The sequence below is a fragment of the Petaurus breviceps genome, unplaced genomic scaffold (assembly GCF_028583685.1).
Source record: "Petaurus breviceps papuanus isolate PSGF00001 unplaced genomic scaffold, PetGlider_PUasm1.0 373, whole genome shotgun sequence".
NCBI classification, from domain to species: Eukaryota; Metazoa; Chordata; class Mammalia; order Diprotodontia; family Petauridae; genus Petaurus; species Petaurus breviceps.
The window spans coordinates 831,724-841,155 of record NW_027186299.1 but is presented as its reverse complement, the minus strand read 5'-3'; the positions used below and the strand labels follow the sequence as shown (position 1 = coordinate 841,155).

The 9,432-nt window shown below is 50.3% G+C and overlaps 1 protein-coding gene across 2 annotated transcripts in view; it reads left to right on the top strand.

The window, feature by feature from the left end:
• CYRIA (CYFIP related Rac1 interactor A) overlaps nt 1-9,432 on the top strand; it is a 60,764-nt gene that overhangs the window by 8,428 nt on the left and 42,904 nt on the right. Inside the window, exon 2 of one of the 2 annotated variants that reach the window (XM_069099330.1) lies at nt 1,121-1,271. The exons of the other annotated variant lie outside the window; for it this stretch is intronic. The gene's annotated coding sequence lies outside the window, so the exon portion shown is untranslated. The remainder of the gene's footprint in view (nt 1-1,120; nt 1,272-9,432) is intronic. 2 annotated transcript variants of the gene reach the window in all.

The following is a 9,432-nucleotide window of genomic DNA, read 5'->3' as shown; positions in this document are numbered from 1 at the left end:
GGAGTGTCCTGCAATAGACCATGAGGGATTTCTGCAGCTTGGGGATTGTCCAAGCTTCCATCCCCAGCCCTGGCATCCTGAGCCATGTGACAGGCCACAGGAGGGCTGGAAAATCCCGAAAAGAGACATGGCGCATCAGAAATCTCAGCTCTCCTCACTTCTCCCTTTTGCTCAAACCCCATTCACCATGATGTTCCCTAAGGCTGTTTCCAAGAAGCCCTGGCCTGTCTATCAGTCTGTGCACAGTGAGGGCTCTGGCCTCCATCCTGTTGGGTTTCTGGGGTGCAGTGACCAGTGCAGCTCCTAGGAGGCCAATACCAGCCCCCATGCTGATGCTGTGACCTGGACCCATGCCCTTTGTGCCCAAGCCCTGGTTTGACAAGGCCTTGAAGTCAGGCAGACAGTAGAGCTCCAGGCCACCTCTGAAGGCTCCTGGCCCTTGGAGTGCTGCCTTCCTGATCCCCTCACAAAGCACTTTGGCCCCCTCCTGCTTCTGTGCATAATGGTGTAACCATGTGTTGTGGAGCTCTCTGGGTCTTGTCCCCCTCCTAGCCTTGAGCTTCCTGAGGAGAGGGCCATAGGAAGCCTGGACTTGAAGCTGGCTGGGCTCCCACCCCTATTTTACAGAGAAGGAAACTGATGAATGTCAAGAGGGGAAGTGATTTGCCCAGGGTCACACTCATTCACCAAGCATTTATTGGGCACCTGCTGTGTGCCAGGCATTCAGGGGATACAGAGGCAGAAATTAAGAAGTCTCTGCCCTCAAGTAATTTCCACTCTGTCCTGGGAAATGGCATGTGGCAGACTTAATCCAGACTCTGTCCCTGGACCCCCATTGTCATGGAAGACTGCGCCATACAGGTCTAGGTTGGTGCTTCCCCTTGCCAGCACCTAGACCAGGGCTGTGTATGCAAAGGGAAGTACTGATTGTGCTTCATAGTTATGAAGCTCATAGTTCTTGCCTTCAAGGTGCTTACAATCTGATGATATGATGAAGATTTATTTTTGTTCCAATGTTTTATTGGTCTTTTGGTTCCCACTTGCCTGGGGGTGAGAATAGGACTCAGGAGGAGAGAATCTTTCTGTTCTTGGAATGATGAGGCTCCTACTTCTTCTTTAGGCAGAGAGATCTCCGAGAAAGGCGAAGAGACGGCTCTGCGCAACACTCAAGCTGTCCTGGGGCCTGTCCTGGACGTGGGGGGCTCTGCTGGCAGCTTTTTTCCCATCAGCCTGGCTTGGTGACTATAACTCATAGGAAATTATACTTCCAGGTAAGAAGTGACCAAGTGAGATGTGACCAGCCCCTCATCTCCCCATCCAATATCGGATGCTTTCCGTGTTTAATACCCTTCAGCTCATAGTAATTAGCACTTAGATTGATAAGATATTTAAATAGCATTTGTGGGTTTACTAAGGAAACACAAAACCTTAATTGTTCCAAACAAGCCCTGAAGTTCAATGATACAAGTATGGGTATCCACATTTTACAGATATGGAAACTGGGGGCCCAGAGCTAATCAGTCAACACACATTATGCTGGGCTTTTAAGACAGAACAAAAAAAGTCACAATCATTAGGGAATTAGTGTCAGAGGTGGGATCAAAGCCAAGTATCTTGTGTCTCTAAGGAAGTGCCCTTTCTCTGGTTCTACAGCCTATGTCATGGCATGGAGCTTCTCCAAGGCCAGACCCAACAGGTCCTGCCATCTTCCGTAATTCACATACAGGTCCCACAATGGCCTCCATGACTGTTGGCAAAGTTTCTGCCTGGGCAGCTAAGTGCCTACCACAGACCCTGGGCCACTGGGCCAGTAAGAAGGGGAGGGGTGGGAAGGGCTGTCTTACACTACACAGTGTCTGTGCTCTGCTGAAATTCCAGCTCTTTGGGAAGCACTGACAAGTTTGTGAGAACAGAGACCGCTATCTCATCATTCCTGTCAGCATCAGCAGTAACAGTGATAAGAACAGCTGATGTTTACATAACCAGCATGTTTGTATATAAAGTTAACAAAGCACTTTACGAATACCATCTGATCCTCACAGCCACCCCGGAAGGCAGGTGCTATTAGCCTCATTTTACAGATGAGGAAACTGAGGTAGAAAGTGACTCACACAGGGTCACATAGATTTTAAGTGTCTGTGACTGGATTTGAACTTAACTTATTTCCTAGCTCCAAGTTTATACTTTATAAAGTGCTGTCCTTGAGATCCTATGAGATCAGTAATGCTTCTGCTGTTTCTTTTATTTAAAAAATGTATTTGTCTCTTTTGTTTTCATATCAAACACATTCCCACTGTATATCCATCTTCTCTCACCCCTCCCAAAAAACCATCCTTTATAACAAAGGATAAAAAAGTGGGGGAAATAGCTCAGCCAGATGCACGACGTGTTGCAAAGGTCTGATGTATTTAGGTCCCAGCATCCCTAGTCCCCTGCCTCTGCAGAGAGAGGAGAGTGGCCTCGATGTTAGTCTCTTTTCTGGAGTTCTTCAGCTTGGCTAGTCAGACGCCGAAGCCTCCCCTTTCAGTCTCTTTGGTCCTTCTTCCCTAGTCACACTTCCACGGTCATGTGAAGTGATACGTGCATTGTTATGCATATTGTGGGAGCCTCGATGGGCACGGCTCACGAGAAGATGAACCTGCCCACGTGACTTCCAAGCCCCTGCTCTCACTGGCCATCAGTCCGCTGGGCACCATGAGTGCTTGGGCTCCACGGGGCCACACGGCTCTGGAAGCCCCGCTGAATGTGCCCTGGCTGGCTACAAGCACTCTGAGGTGACTTAAATGGCACCCTCCATGGAGGGCTTAGACTCATCCGCTTTCTCCTTGCTCAGTATACAGGGTTGGACCTCTTCATTCTGCTTCAAAGTTTTGGGAAATGGCAGCACAGAGATGATTTGGGGGCGAGGGCAGGAGCAGGGCCAAGAAGTTTCAAAGAAGTGAATCTAGACTGGATGGCCAATTCCTAAGAATAAGGGGGAATGGGCTATATCAAGAAGGAGTGGGCTTGGGGTGGCTAGGTGGCACAGTGAGTAGAGCACCGGCCTGGAGTCAGGAGGACCTGAGTTCAAATCCAGCCTCAGACGCATACTGGCAGTGTGACCCTGGGCCAGTCACTTAATGCTTTTGTTCTCAGTCTTTTCACCTATAAAATGAGCTGGAGAAGGAAGTGGCAGACTCCTTCAGGATCTTCACAAAGAAAACCCCAAATGGGAGCACAGGAATGGGGGGGCATGACTGAAATGAATCAACAATAGATTCTCTGACCCAGAGGTGAGGGGGACAAGGGGGTGCCTTCTAGGCACAGGGGATGGCCTGTGGAAGGTAGAAAGTCACGTGTGGGGAATGGCAAGCTGAGCGGGCTGGCTGAAATGTCACGTGTTCCAAGTAGATGCCTTGGGTGTTTCCATGAAGGCTGAAACCACTGACTGATTCTGAGCAGAGGGAGGTCATCACCATATCCATGTGCCAGGAAGGAGGCTGGCAGTGTGTGGATGGACTGAAGAAGACAGAGTCTGGGGACAGTGGGAGACTGAGCTCTCATGTAGGGAAGCCAGATGCTAGTGAAGGGCCTGCCCATGGAGCAAAAGCCTCACCAAGCTAGAAGGGCTTGTGTACAGGCTAGCAAAGGACTATGGGTCTTGTTGTCCAATGATTATCCCAGCCAAGCTAGGAAGTTAGCCGCACGAGAGGTATCCTCCCCCGAGTGACTCAAGATTATATACTGAGCTACGGAGAGGCCGGGGTTGTTGACAGAGTTCCTATGCTGCTGATATCATGGATCGGAGGTCTAGGCACAAATCTCCCTTAATTTCCCCAATTCTCAGCAATGCTGAGGAAGCACAAACATGACACATAAGCAGAATCTTTTAGAAATAACAGGGAACAAGGGGGTTTTCCCCTTTGCCCCAAGCACCAGTTCCTCCATGGACAGACCCAAAGACTGAGGGATGACTCATGCCCCTGTTGCAGTCCTGGGGTTACGGGGACTTTTCAAACTGGTCCAGCCAGCATCTGTTTGTCCTTGCAATGGCCTGCTATCCCCTCCTCCCTCTCTGCTCTGATGTCCTCCCCCCTGCATCGAGGTCATCTCAGACACAGTAAAGGTGGGAAGAGAGCTGGAAGAAGGAAGGATTGGGCATTGTGACTCGAGTCCAAATGAGGAAAGAGTCTGTGACGACCTGAAAGTCCCACTGCAGCTCTACCTACGTGGTGAGAAGCACACTGGCCTGGCTGAGCAACCTTGGACCCCTGACCCTTCCCCTTTCCCAGCCTCAGTGGTCTCACCTAGAAAACGGGGATGATGGTACTACTCACACTGCCCCTGCCCTCACAGGGAAGCCCCTTGTAAGTCTCAAAGAACTGAAAGTGGGCTTGTTCTCCAGAAAGATGGAGCCCTGGATTCTTGGTGTTCTGGGCTGGGGGCAGGCAGGAATTCACAGCTGATTCCCCCTCTTCATTGCACTTACCTGCTCTAGGTCACAGAGGAAGTCACTCAAAGACCAGGACTGAGAGCCAGGTCTGGGAGGCCAGCCCCCTTCCCTCCAGCATGTGTTCTTGCCATGACCAGTGAGTGAATCTTCTACATGCTGACTGGATTAGGGAGGCATGAGGACACAGAACACAGAATGCCAGACCTGGGAGGGCCCTGAGCTCTCACCTAGGCCCATGGCTTGTTGTAGCCACGGGAAACTGAGTTCCAGGGCATGGAAACTGTTTGCTCAGGGTCACTGAGTGAATTAGTGGAGGGTTAATATTCCCAGACCTCCTGGCCCCAGAGCCTGGGCTGTTTCCATGACAAAGACCAACTTAGCACAACAGAAAGTAAATCTCAGGTGGATTCCTGAGTGTCCGTGGGAAATGTTTTTGTGGCAGTGGTAAAGGTCATGGAGGCTGTTAGGCCTGTTCCTCTTCTGTGGTCAATCAGGCTGACAGTCAGCATTTCCCAGGCTCTCTGCTCGGGGCTCTAGGCATGGAGAACGCAAGAGAAAAAATGTGGACCCGTTCCTACCCTTGAGGAGCTTTTATTCTAGCATGGGGAGATCGCACACACACAGACACACCACACACAGACACACACCACACACACATACATAGACACATACCACACACACACACAGACAGACACACATAGACATACACAGACACACACAAACACTACACACATAGCCATACACACACTCACATTCAGACAGACACACGCCACACATACACTTACACAGACACACACTCACATACAGACAGACACACATACAGACATACACAGACACATTTACACACAGACACACACTCACATACAGACACACAGACACATTCACACATACTACACACACACACTCACATACAGACACACACATACCTCACACAGCCACACAGACACACACCACGCACACTACACACAGACATGCACTCACATGCAGACACACACCACACATATACATAGACACACAATTCACATACAGACAGACATACACAGACACACTCACACACACTACACACAGACACACACTCACATACAGACACACACATACCACACACAGCCACACACACTCACATACAGACACACACCACATACACTACACACAGATACACACTCACATACAGACACACACCACATACACTACACACAGACACACATTCACATACAGACACCACACACATGTACATAGACAAACACCACACACACTCACACAGACACACACATACCACACACAGCCACACACACTCACACATAGACACACCACACACACTACACACAGACACACACTCACATACAGACAGATACACACAGACACACATGCACACACAAAGGTGGGAGGGAGGATTTCACACCAAATGGAAAGGGGACAGACTTTGGCCCTTGTCCTATCCTGCTCCCCAGTGTTACACAGAGAGAAATCGCCCCTCGGAGGGCTGTACTGGACCCGGAGCCTTCAGACACTGTCCCTGACGCTTGCCTCCCGCCGGCACAGGTTACCTAACCTTTCTCTGCCTCAGTCTCTCCATTAGTAGAATGGGGATCATAGAAGCGTCTGCCTCATCAGGTGTCTTGTGGGTCAGAGAGATAATGTGTGTAAGTGCTTTCTAACTGTAAAGCCCTGTAGACACAGGGGTCTTATGATAAGAACTGTGCTGATTCTCCAGACAGCTAATAATTGGCGTTTCTGCCCAGCCATCAGAGTTCTTACAGGGGTAGAATTTCGAGCTTGTGGGACCTCGGAGTGCGTCTCATTCAAACCCCTCATTTTACAGTGAGGAAAGCTGAGGATCTGTAAGAGGGAAAGAATTGTGTGAGTAAAGAGCCCGACTCCATAGGCAGTTTTTCCTCCATTATCTTGGCTTAGGAAGTCGGTGACCCTCCCTCCCTGACCTCTCCCCGCCCCCCGCCTCCCGCCTGGCAGAATGGCACCTCCAAGCCTCTGCACGATGGATGGCCGGGAGCCGCTGAGAGCAGACCCTTCCTGGGCAGCCCAGAGGGCTCTGGGAGTGGCTCAGCTGCCCAACAGCTGGCCAGAGCTTCATGTTAAGCCACTGAGGCCCCTTAGTGGACACAGCCCCAAACTGCAGCCCTGAAAGCTGAGAAGACTGGCCTCTGGGGAGAGAGAAGTGAAAGTCTGCCCTCCTGACTCGTTCCCTGGTGGCCGTGGCCGTGGCTGCCCCAGCCCCCTCTGCTTGAGGTAGATTTTTCCTCGCATCATTTTAGGGACATTAGAAAATAGCAGGGAGAGACAGGATGGGGGAGAAGAGAAGAGACATACACAGAAAGAGAGACAGAATGAAGAAAGTGACAGAAAGAGACAGAAGCAGGGAGACAGCCAGAGACAGAAAGGTCCCCAGAGAGAGCTGCACCCCCCCCAGAGACATCCAGAGGACAGAATGGGGGGCCAGAAGAGCTAGAGACAGAGAGAGAGTGGGGGGAAAGGGCAGAGGGCCAGAGGTGGGGAAGGAGACGCATGGAGAGAGACAGAGAGACCCTGCAAGAAAGAGGGTGAGGAGGAGGGTGGAAGCAGGAGCAGGCACTGGAAGGGTTGGTTTTATAAAGGAATAAGAACTAGGTCAAGTCCCTATCCCTGATAATGATGCTGATCATGTTGTAAGAATATGTTAAGTAGCTAATGTTTATAGCACTTTAAGGCTTACAAAGTGCTTTACAAATACTGTCTAATTTTATCCTTGCAACAACTCTGGTGGGAAAAAAATGTACTCTCCACTTTACAGATGAGGAAACTGAGGTAGACAGATCCTTAAGTGACTTATCCACAACAACCCAGCAAGCGTCTGAGACAAGATTGGAACTCAGCTCTTCCTTATCCAGGCCTCCCAGAAGTCTGTGCCCTGGAGTGCTCCCTCACTACTCACAGGGATGATGATGATGATGGTTCTTGGTCTCCTGACCTCAAAAATGTGCTTGGCAAACATGGACGTGCCAGGAAAATAGCCACGGGCGTGTCTTTGGCCCTTTGAGATTTACAAAGCACTTTTCTCCAAAGTCTCTGGTGCTGTGAATAGAGCTCCAATCAGAATATTCATTGAAATGCACAGCGCTGGGGGCAGCCAGGTAGCACAGCGAGTAAGAGCACCGGCCCCAGTGTCAGGATGACCTGGGAATCGAATCCGGGCTCAGATACTTAGCACCACACCCAGAAATAACTGGCCGTGTAACCTTGAGCAAGTTACTTAGCCCCGATTGCTTATGAAAAAAAAAGAAAAAGAAATGCTGCCATAATTACCAACTCCTTGAAGCGGCAAGTGGGGCCCAGGGACCCCTGAAAGTCCACCAGGCATTTTTAGGAGGCCACAACAACTTTCATAATAGTAAGATGCTTTGATTTCTGACATGGCAAATAGCAGGACATAAAACCCATGTAAACAACCCCCCCCCAAAGAACTCAACTTTTTTAGTGAGTGTTCCCTCAAAAAATCTCAGAGTGTAGAGGGTGTCCTGAGGCCAAAAAGTTTGGAGACTGCTGCCCTGAGCCATCCACCATAGATACAGCCTCATTCTGATACCAGCTGGCAGATCTGCGGAAGGGCCCTCAGCTAATCCAGATGAGTAACTGAGGCTCGGGGAGAGGAAGTCACCCCCTGAAGCCATGTTTGTGGTACTTTAAAGCCAGGAGCCATGGTATAGGTAGAACCAGAGCCAAGGCTCCCATGAGCCCAGGCATGGTAAGGATTATTGTTCTCACTTTCTGGAAAAGAAAAAGGAAATCGAAAGGGTGAATAAGCACCTGCCACTCACAGGCTCTGTTGTGGACAGGGGACCCGCTTTCCTGAAGGTCCCAGACCTGGGAAGATCCAGGCTCTGATAGAATAGAAGCAGCCTGAGGACAGGGCTCTTTCTGTCTCTGTTGCACCTGGGTTGGTTTTGGGGGGAGGACTGGATCTTTAGCACTGAGCTGAGGGCCTGCCCCAGAGTAGGAGCCTAAGTATTGATTGACTGAGAGACTGAATGTGACCCCGAGCCCACTTCTCCAAGTCAGTGTGATCCCCGATCATATTTGAGGCAAACCTCATGGCCCTTCTCAACTCTGACCCAAAATGAGGGCAGGGAAGGAAAAATTGGGCACCAAACACACTGAGTGGACAGCAGAGGCAGAGGAAAGCATGAGAATATTTGTCCCCAAAGATAGACTCATGTATTCATTCAACAAACTCCCTTTTACTGCAGGCCCCACTAAAGGGCCCAGGCGTGGACATAGGTATAATGTAGCAAGAAACCCAAGCTGGGCAGCAGTGTGGGGTGGGAGGAGAGTGCTGTGATGTAGACGGGTCACTTTCCCTGCTGGAGGGGATGCTGCTCTGAGGCAAGGCCCGTAGCTGGCTCCTCTGCCATTCATTAGATTCTGATCTCCAGGGAGCCATCCTCCCACTGGGACCAAAATCTGCTCATTTATGAAACAGGTCAGCGGTCATCTCCTCCCCACCTAGCCCAGTGTGGGGAAGGGGCTCAGAAGCCAGGATGCTCAGTAGACTGGCCTGAGCAAACACAGGGGAAGTGACCCTGGTGCCACACACACACGCGACCTCTTGGCCCATCCGCTCTCTTGGCATGGCTGTACCCATATGTATGTACTGTCTTCGCTGTTACTCATTCCCCTCCTGACCCAGTTCCTGATTTTTGGACTTCAAACTGTGCCCACTCCCCAAATGCCTTTACCCCCCCACCCCTTCTCAGGCCTCTCTTGTCTACTGCCTTCCCTATACAAACATAATCAGTCAATAAACATGTATTAAATACCTTCTTCGTGCCAGGCACTGTGCTGATAGAAATGCCTGTGGGCTTCCCTTCAGGAACCAGATCTTTGTCCTTGGCTTTGTATTTCCAGTGGTTAGTGCAGGGCCTGCCACATAGTAACACTTAATAAATGATTCATAGCTTCCTTCCTTCCTCCCTCCCTCCCTTCTTTCTTTTTTCTTCTTTCCTCCCTCC